At 36.9% G+C, this 10,582-nt stretch overlaps 1 non-coding gene across 1 annotated transcript; it reads left to right on the forward strand.

Annotated features, from left to right (window-relative positions):
* Window positions 1-175: 175 nt before the first annotated feature.
* Window positions 176-248, forward strand: TRNAA-AGC. Its single transcript has one exon. It is a non-coding gene; the product is annotated as a tRNA-Ala (tRNA).
* The last annotated feature ends 10,334 nt before the right edge of the window (window positions 249-10,582 follow it).

A 10,582-nucleotide genomic window follows, 5' to 3' on the forward strand; every position in this document is an offset into this window, starting at 1 on the left:
GTTTACTTTGGCTTGTGATGTGGCCAACGCCACTAAATTGATAAGTTTTCTATATATTCCATATGCAAACGCGGCTTCCCAAATCCGCCAATTTGTTCGCGTTAACTAGAGTCACTTTGCTTTGGGTTTTAGCAAGTGCTGGTAAAATTGTGTATTTAGCATACTTGCCAAATTCGGGGATGTAGCTCAGATGGTAGAGCGCTCGCTTAGCATGCGAGAGGTATGGGGATCGATGCCCCACTTCTCCAAACTTTTTTTTTTCTTTTTTTTTTTTGTTCTCGAGAGTACCTCATTTGAGCATTGAAATCGTTTAGCTTTTAAGTTTCAGTTGCCGTTTTTGTAGTTGGGGCATCTTCCCGTTCAATGTCATCGTCGCCCTCACGTTATTTCATGCCAACCTGACGATCTTGCAGCTACATCTTGTTCATGCTGCCTTTTCATAATTTCATCAACGCTTCATAGTACACTCAACCTGTATGTATGATTCATCATCCTTTTCGCTTGGAGAGTACCTCACGATTGGGGAAATTAGTTGAAGCGCATCAAACGCATTATACCTTCTCCTACAACTACCAGAGCAGACATATTTCTGAACTGTATTCCTACGTTCAATTTCAGGCAGCCTTCAATTTTTTTCTTCGTGCGGTGATGTCTGTATCTAACAGCATCGTGAATCTGTGAGTAATTTAAACAGCAGTGACAATGGGTATGACCCCATCGCTAAATCTCTTCTGTGCACCCTTTGCCGTGATCTTTTTTTGAATGGATGCAATAATTAAAGAAATGAAATCGGGTTAAGAAGATGCAAAAAAAAGAAACTCCATGGAACTTTGCTAAGATGTCATCTGGGTCGCTTCCGGTTAATGTAATTAGTATTGTAATGTAGCCAACGCAAAGTATTTTTGGAAACCCATTGACCAGTACTGTGAATTGGCGTGACCAAGGTTTGTACAATATGCGCCTAGCTAAATGCTTGATCGGCCAGCAAGGAAGATTTACATGCCTATACTGAACGTGGTTGCGACTTTTGATTATTTTTCTTTCCCGTCGATAAAAAATTAGTGCTGACAAGTTTCAAATTCAGATCATCAATATCATCACCCAAAATTTTCGGATTGAGGACATAACTAATAGGCTTCGAATTTTGAATAGACGTTAAAACTCCATTGAAAATCTAGGACCAAGACAAACTTCACTCTTTAAATATATATTTAGCCAGTGATTTGACAAAGGAGATTTCAGTCCACAGAATGTAGCTCAGATCAAAGGGTAGATGGTAGAGCCTTCGCTTAGCATGCGAGAGGTATGGATATCGATGTCCTACTTCTCCAATCAATTGGATCCTCAATTAAGCAAGTTTCCTAAAACCTTTAACAAATGCACTGCACGGGAGCGCTTTGAGTTTGAGAGGTCAATCTGTATGTTTCTGACCTAAACCAAGACAATGGTCGTTCCAGAGTTAATTCGGTCACAAAGAGGTGTGAGAATCGATCTGTTGTAGGAGGGAAGATCAGAATTATGTGAGATCAATGGTGATTGATGGATAATGGATGTGTTGAATTCTCCGTGCTGGAGGGTTCTGCGTGTTTGATAAACTGTCGTAAATTGGATATAATGATTGAGTTTTGTTCAGTCCAGTCCAGTCCAGTCCAGTCATGTTGAGTTAACTTGGGTCATCAAATCCTAGGTTGATGAACATATTTATTGTAGAAATAGTTAACACATTGATCTCCCGTAAGTATGACGAAGTGGAAGAATGAAAAAGTGGGAAATCGTGGTTGGACCAGTTCCACATTGCGTAAGAGACTTGGTTGATTTTCAATCCACTACTTCACTTACTCCTTCAACTGCCAGAACGACTTACTTATATTTGTCGTTGTGGATGTAGTGTTACATGACACGTGTTGTAGACTTCCAGACCAAAACCCTAATGAATATCCCTTCTTGTGAGTTGATTGATGTCTCATGTGAAGTCCGCAAGGAAGACGTATATTTAGTTGGTCATTGTTGACTTGGCTAGACTTTGAGTCTTAGCCTTGAAGTCGAGCACTCATCGTTGTGATGGATTGAGCTTAAAAGTGTCTGGTGAGACAAAAATAATGCTTAGACGTCGAGTCAGATGAATTGTGACATATCATTGTGCCAGCTGGGACAAGAATGATACTCGAATGTTTTGGATTGATGAACGTCGGTCTGCTGAGATTACTGGATCGATCATGGACCAACATGTATTCTGATATGTCGAGTATTTGACAGAAAATCAAATATTGCCTAGTTTTTATAGAATACTCATTCCTGATCCACCATGTCATGAGTCGTCGAATGACAAAGTAGAAATTAAAGTATTGGTAAATATTGGATGATCAAGCAAATGGAAGGTCGTCCAATGAAATATTGGGTGATCGACCAAGTTGATGGTCGACCAATGACATGTTTCTTCCTGGACAATCGAGCAACAAAAATGTTGGTAGCAGGACCAAACATTAAATTTTAACTAAAATATTGATAGATGGAATAATATGATCTCAGACTCGATCAAAATTATTATCAAGTCTGAAACCCTAATTTTAGGAATCCCTGGATCCAGGGGATGAAGAACTGGGTGGAGAGACCGACCAACTAATAGGTATGAGGACCGTCCATTGATGGTGGAGAAACTGGTTGGGCGGTCTATGGAGAATTGTCAAACTGCTAGAAAGAGGACTCACCAAAATATAGAGGATTAACCAAGTAAAGGATTATCCAAAATATGGACTAAGGAATGATGGGACCTGCCGGCCATGGTGGCCAAGTGGACCGACAAGACATGGTGAGGCACGGATCACCATGTTGACGTCCGTCCATTTCTGAGAATTTTGGTATTTTTGTTGGACATTTGAGCATTATTTTGTATTTTCAGAAAAATTTTGTGTTGACTGAAACTCTTAATTTTTCTCAAATGAGCAAATAGGTTTTTGCTTAAACGTATCAAATAATTGAAAATATTAGAATAATGATATTTTAATATTTAATGATGAAAAGGACCTAATGATCGTGGGGCCATTTGCTTATTAACCATATGGTGGATTAAGTGGTATTTGACAAAGATATGGAAAATCAAGTGTTTGCTTGCATGATCGAGTCCTTAATTAGGGAAATAATAATAAAATAATTCAAAAAAAATAGTTAGGGACCGACTATGGTGGCTAATCCCGCCAAAATCCCTTTTAATATTATTTTATTTACTTTCTCTCTCTTCATTTTCTCTTTTGATGAATTTCCCATGTCCATGCTTTTGGGTGATCGTTTGAGCATTATTACAAAATACACCTGCACCGTTTTCTCGGAGCGAGCATTATTACAAAATACACCTGCACTGTTTTCTCGGGGCTTGTTCGATGGTATCCCTTATGCCCGAAAGGTAAATATTTTTTTTCTAATCCATGGAATTCAGCTGAGAAAAGCCGTGAAGTGAAGTAATAAATTATTATGGTGAAAAGAGAATATTTTCTAGGAATTCAACTGATGAATACTACACTAGAATTAATTAATTGATGACTCTATACTAGCACGCAATCTGTCTAGGAGCATTATATTTATTTGAGAATTGAGGTATGAGATGGTAGAAGCGTCATACTCGTTCTAAACATTTATTCTGCATAGTCAGGAAAAATCTGCGACATCCTGAAGATGTTATCCCTCTATACTAATGGTCTATCAATATGAGACTCGTCCAACAATTAAGATTCAATACATATGTATTACATATAGCCGGGAAAATGGAGGGGAACCGACACCAGTACTTGAGAAATCCTGAAGACGTTATCGCTATATACTAGTGGGCAATCCATCTGGAGGTGTCCAGTCATTCGCGATTCTATATAAAAGTGAATACTGCAGGTGCACAGTATATACTGAATTGTTCAGTATAAATGATGAAATACGCGGAATATTAAAAGCTCATCTGAGAGACTTCAATAATTACGTATTTATATTTTGAATAGGCTATATGATCAGTTAGAGATCATCGTAACATGAGCTTTCATGTTTAAACCATAAATTATGTATTTCTAATATTCGACGGAAGCTAAGAAAGAAATATAAAAAAATACAATTTTAGCCTTCGTCAAAAGTCCACCATCAACAATCTCTTATTACACTTGTGGGAAAGTGGTTAACTGCATATATTGGTTACAAGATTCAACAACTTTCTTAGGTTTATAACATTTTAGAAAGTTTCTTCCTCTAGATTTTGGGTTAGCAAGAAATACAGTAATGATGAAGAAGGGAAAGAAAGTTGACAACCTTAGACGACCTAAAAAGATGATACTCCCTTCATCTACATGATACTCCCTTTGTCCCTAAAAATATGACTTATTCACTTTTAGTTTTGTCCCGCAGCTCCCGCTAATAGACGACCTATATCGTTAGGCAAGAGGGTATTTCTATACCTGATTCTTTAATTGATTATTATTAGTATAAGAAATATGTATAATTTGATAGACATATTTAAACTCGTTAAGTAAGTATTTTAAAAATACTTTTGAGTGGTAAAAAGTTTACAAATATTTATTGTATAGTTTGAGAGATAAATTACTAATTATTATCCATAAGGGTATAATTGTAAAAAATATTTATAAATACTTGTATCTCTTCCTTGCCTTCAAATATTATAGAACTTGAACTAGGTCATATATTTAGGGACGGGTGAGTACCATTCTAAATGAATGATATACTTACAAAAATATGTATAATTTAGATAATATGCGGATTATGCATGGTCAACCTCAATCATCAATGATTCTGTTTTTTATCAAGTTACATTCAACTCGATATCATAGATTCTAAAGGGTCATCGATCTTTCTTGTAATTATGAGATGAGACGAATATAATGCAGAATCCGACGATGTTTCCAAATCGAGGAGTTTACTTAATATCTATACTAGTCAATAGAGAGATTTTCATTTTAGACTGCAAACTAGTTTGTAGAACAAGAAATATATAATTCGAGATTCGCTAAATAGTTTAGTGATTTTTTCTTGCCAAGAAGAAAAGTAAGACTTAATTTTTAGTAATCATGTTTATAGTCCCATTGCAGGTTATTCAATCAAACTTTCTATTCTCCGTGGCTGTTAGGATACAATTTTTTTTATTACTTTTACTGTCTACCTTGTCATGTACTTGTATTAATAAAATTATCTTTCGCCTCTTACCTCTTAGTAATATCCCTTGGATAATCCCTTTAGAGTTTTAGTCAGTTTCAACATCATTCCTATCAATGTAAGCATGATAAAGTGAGCCAAACTTCTCCAAAATGTTCTAAAGGAGCTGAAAAGAGCCAAAATGTCCTTATCTCTATTTGGTATGATCATACTTTTTTTAGGTGTTCTTCTCCATTCTCTTCCAATACCAGATCAGGCCTAAAAGCACATATATGTATATTTCAGAGAAGGTTTACCAGTAAGTAACAAAAAAAAACACTATTTTGGTTGTGGTGGATATGCTTATTAGATACAACCATTGATTAGCCTCAAGCACCCTTATACAGCTGCTTCTATGGCTAAGGAGTTTCTCATTCATATTTTCAAGGTCCATAGATTACCTTTTTTCAGTGTTTCTGATAGGGATAAGATGCTTAGTAGCAACTTTTGGCCAAACTTATTCAACTCTTTGGGTACTTAACTTAATCTCATCACGAAGCATATCACCGTCAAACTGATGGTCAAATTGAGAGGGTTAATGCCTTTTTAGAGATCCATCTAAGGTGTACGACAGGTCATCATCCAAAGAAATCATATACTTGGTTAGGTCTTGTGGAGTGGTGGTATAACACAAGCTATCATACCAGCTTAAAGTTATATCCTTTCAAGGGTTTATATGGATATGTTTCACCTCTTCTAGATTTTCGTTATGCTTCTGTTACCTCAGTTGCTGCTTTAGAGGAGTATCTCAAAAATCGGGATATTATGCTTAATATATTTGTAGGATCAGAATCTCGCGACGACAAAGTTTCAGCGAAATTATCAATGACACAGCACAACAACGTCGCAGAACAATTTCAGAAATGATAAAATAAATGACGTCAGCAAAGATCACGAGAAAGATATGATAGTTCTGCGAAAATTAGAGAGTTTGCGAAATTAACATTTCTAAATAAAGGACATATTAGCTGTCATCCACTATGTATTTCTTTATAAATAGTCGTTCGAGTTGTAAAGAGGGGGATGATCTTTTTGAGTAAGAAACAAGTAAATAGGAGAGAGAAAGTTTAGAGCAGAGATCATTCTTGATTTCTTTATCTTTTCTTGTAAGAACATTCAAAGATTAATCAATAAAATTAAGAGTGTAAACCTAAAAATGAGTTGATTAATAATGAAATCATATGAGGGGTGTAGTGTAGGATTTCCTGCAACTACATAATGGCGCTAGAAACAGGGAGGTGTTGAAGATTATTTTAGAAAAAGTTTACGATTGATATTGAGATTTGTGAAAATTTAGAGTGATTGATTAAGAATTTTCCATAATTTCTTGTAATATTGTTAACATTGAAGAAATGGCTAGAAGAAGAAATACATCCGAACAACCGACTACTGTTAGAAGAAGCAAAAGAATTGCTGGAAGAGAAAGAAGTGAAATGGGAGAATCTACTAGAATGAGAAGTAATAGAGAAAATCAAATTCAACCACCAATTCAACAAACACTAGTTCAAGGGAGGAATACAGATTATGATAGGGTGAGCATACACACTTGGCAATCAAATTCGGCAGAAGAAGTAGAAGAAGAGCAACAAAACAGAAATTATAGACAGAAAGAGAGAAATCAAGACGCAGATGAAGGAATAATTCATGGAGATGAAGAAATTGAAGCATTAGAAACGTTGAGACGAATAATACATGAAGAAAGAAGAGATGAGGCAGAAGAACGTGCAAATTTAACAAGGCAAAATCACGAATTAAAGATGGAGAATATAAGACTACAGAATAGAAGATCGAGAAGTATTACAAAATCATATTCAAGATCGACTAGAAGAGAAATGAGGCGAAACTCACCCACAATCAATGCTGGAAACAATATTCAAGAAAAAATATCAAATCCTAATGAAGAATATCGCGAAAATAGAGAAAGAGCTGATGATCGTTACGTTCCACAAAATGAAACTTTTGATGATGGGAAAAATGGTGGAAATCAAGAGAACGAACAACATCAGGGACAAAATGACCAAGATGGCGAAGGAAATCGAGAGGAAGGAGGAAGAATTTCACATGTGAGAGAAACTCAAAGAAATCAACATACAATTGAAGAAGAAATTGAAAGACATTATGCTGAACAAGCACGTTTAATCTGCGAACGTGAAAGATTGAGAGCGGAAATGGAAGAACATGAGGTTCAGGAGACAATTCGCCAGAACAATCATGACAATCGAGAAAGAAGACATACACAAAACCGGAATAACGGTAATCTCAATGAGGAGTATGATAGAGTAAAGAGGATGGCTGAAAGACAGCGAGTTGAATTGATAAGAAATGAACAAAATCGTGGAGGGGAAAATGAAAGGCATCATCATATGCGAATTTAAGATAGAGATGAGAAATAGAATCGCAGAAGAAGACGAGATGAGGATAATGAAGAAGAAATGAAAAATTTTGCGAGAGAAGATAGACATGAACGCAGAAGAAGAGAAGCGAAATTAAAGAGACCAATGGATCTAGATTCAGGTGTAGATAAACAAATCTTGAAAGAATTAGAAGAAATGAGAGGAATGCTAAATAATAGAGGAGAAGTAGGTAGAAGACAATTGGATGAAGCAATAGAAGAAGCTGCGAAAACTCCATTTACAAGGGAAGTACAATTAGGAGGAATACCACCGAAATGCAATTTGCCCGCATTAACCAGCATTTTTGATGGAACAACTTGTGCAATTCAACACATTAAAGCCTATGTGAGGAGCATGTTACAATGGGAAAATCATGATGTCGTATTGTGCAAATATTTCGCATCCAGATCAACAGGAGAGGCGTTAAAATGGTTTAAAGGTCTACCAAAGAACACAATAACCTCCTTCAATCATTTGCAGACTACATTCTTGGGGGCGTATATAAGTAATAATTCCTCGCGACCTGGTATAGAATATGTGTTTGGATTAAAACAAAGGATTGAAGAAAGTTTGAAACACCTGACTAAAAGATGGAGAACTATGTGTAGCGAAATGGCTGGCCGTGTAGATGAGAGATATCTATATTATCATTTATCAATGCTATGTTTGCAACAAACCTATTGTATGTCCAAATTTTCAGAGTCAAGAATACGATCACAATGACTGAATTGCGAGAACTTCAAGAAGAATATTGCTCTAAGGAAAGGCAAAATGAAATGGAATCATATCCAGTTGCGAACACCAGCTCACAAACAGCGAATGCAAGCTTATTACCCAAGCTAATAAACACAGTGGCGAATACTTCGCAAGTACAACAAGAGAAGGTGACAAGTAACAATCAACAGAAAACTGGTAGCTATGGGAAGCCGAGATCAAGAGAGTATGAAAGAGAAAAATTTCTACAATCGTGGAGGAAATAACAAGATTCAAAGACTCGATCAACCGCAAGAAACTTATGGAGGTCAAAGACAAAACTATAATAGAGGACAAGGAGGTCACAAGGTAGTATGGGAAGAAATCAAGATGCCACCTCTAAATGCAAGTGTGGAGAAGATATGGGAAGCTATAATCTTGATGGAGAATATACCAACACCATGGAACATGGGAACGGAACCACCTCCAAACCACAGAAGTCATGAGTTTTGTTCTTATCATCATTTTCATGGACATACCACAAATGATTGCAGAAATGTAAAAAGAATTATTTTGAGAATGATAGATCAAGGAAAACTAAACGACTTTCTGGTAGGGCATCCACAATCTCAACCACTGCCACCACCACCAGAACATCACAAAATGAATACGATGAAAAAGAAAGAAACATTCTTCATAGAAGTTGGTGCAAAAGCAAAAAATCTATTCTGTCACTCTATCGTACATTCATATAAGACAATTGAAGATTTTCATGATAATGTTTTGAGTAGAGAGTTCGCAAGAGATAATGATGGAAGAGAAATTATGAATATTGCGAAAATCTCGCCACTAGAGGAATGGCAGAAACAATCATTTCTTTTACCGCAGAAGAAATTCCCGAAGGAGAAGAGGTGCATGACAATCCATTGGTAGTAAAATTAGAAATTAATCCAAAACCGAAAGAAGATGAGGATGATGAAGCTGAAGATTCATGGGCAATCAATAGAATTCTAATCGATACTGGAAGCTCTGTGAACATCTTATTTTATCATACTTATAAAACCATGGGTGGAAGAGATGATGATCTTATACCATCAACATATAAGATATATGGTTTTAATGGTACTGCTAACAAGCCTAAAGGGGAGGTTACTATGCGAATTCCATTGAAGGGAATATCTTCTGAAATCTTATTCTGTGTCGTTGATGTAGAATCACCCTACAATGCGTTAATTGGTCGACCTTGGCTACATGGGATTCTAGGTGTAGCTTCAACTTTCCACCAGTGCATCAAATTCCCTCACCCCAGTGGTGTAGGAATCATAAAGGGAGATTGGGTTGAAGGAAAGAGGTGTTACGAAACTGAGATAGAATCTTGCGAAGGAAGAGCAAACAAGAAGGAAAATGGCGACACAAAATCAAAGATACACAAAGAAGTGAGAGGTTGATGGTGGATACAATCGAAAGGAAAGGAGAAGAGATGTTGCGAAACTAATGCTAGCTCTCAGAATAAAAATAATGAACATACCACTACTAAGGAAGCAGTAGCAGAAAATAATAAAGAAGCAGAGGATGACAAAGGTAATAAAAAAAAAATGTATGAATGATTAAGTTGTTGCGATACTCTCGCAATAAGCAAAATTCTCAAAAATACATTTGATTGAATGGCAAAATTGAGATTGCGAAATTCAGATACAATATGATGATTTGCGAGACTCTCGCAGAGATAATGAATTTTACAGAAAGTAATCAGAGAAAAATGACAAAAGAGAAAGAGGCAACCTTTATGGCGTACACCCTAGTTCGCGAATACAATTTCGCAAGAGGCAAATGTAAGACCTAAAGTACGTCATATAAGGGGGTACCTATTGCATGGCTCAGGGAAAGGCTACACCGCCACCGGAACCTGAGTCATGGAGATTTGGGGTCAATGAAGCCCATCCGGGAGAGGCACCTTGGATTCTCAGCTTAAGCATATGACTTAGGTTGGGCGACTAAGGTAATAAGGACTCTCCCAAGGAGTGCAGATCTGATCAAGGCGCCGAGGTACACGGTTGAGTCAAGAGTGCCAGAGACGTTTGAAGCGTACTTTGCCATTCTTGACAAGTCTTGGCTTATACTGCACTCGGCCTGAAGAAAACCCCACTTAGGGTGCAGTCTCGTAACCATAAGCCCTATAGGTAAAAGGGATAAGAGGCTGCGAAAAAACTGGTTGTTGTTAAGACTGGATGGGAGGAGCTAACCTTGTATGGTAGAAGTACGCCTCCTTGAAGGGGAACCAGGGGGAGATAAGGGCGGCACCCTCCATTAGGGAG

The sequence above is a fragment of the Papaver somniferum genome, chromosome 5, assembly GCF_003573695.1.
Source record: "Papaver somniferum cultivar HN1 chromosome 5, ASM357369v1, whole genome shotgun sequence".
Taxonomy (NCBI): domain Eukaryota; kingdom Viridiplantae; phylum Streptophyta; class Magnoliopsida; order Ranunculales; family Papaveraceae; genus Papaver; species Papaver somniferum.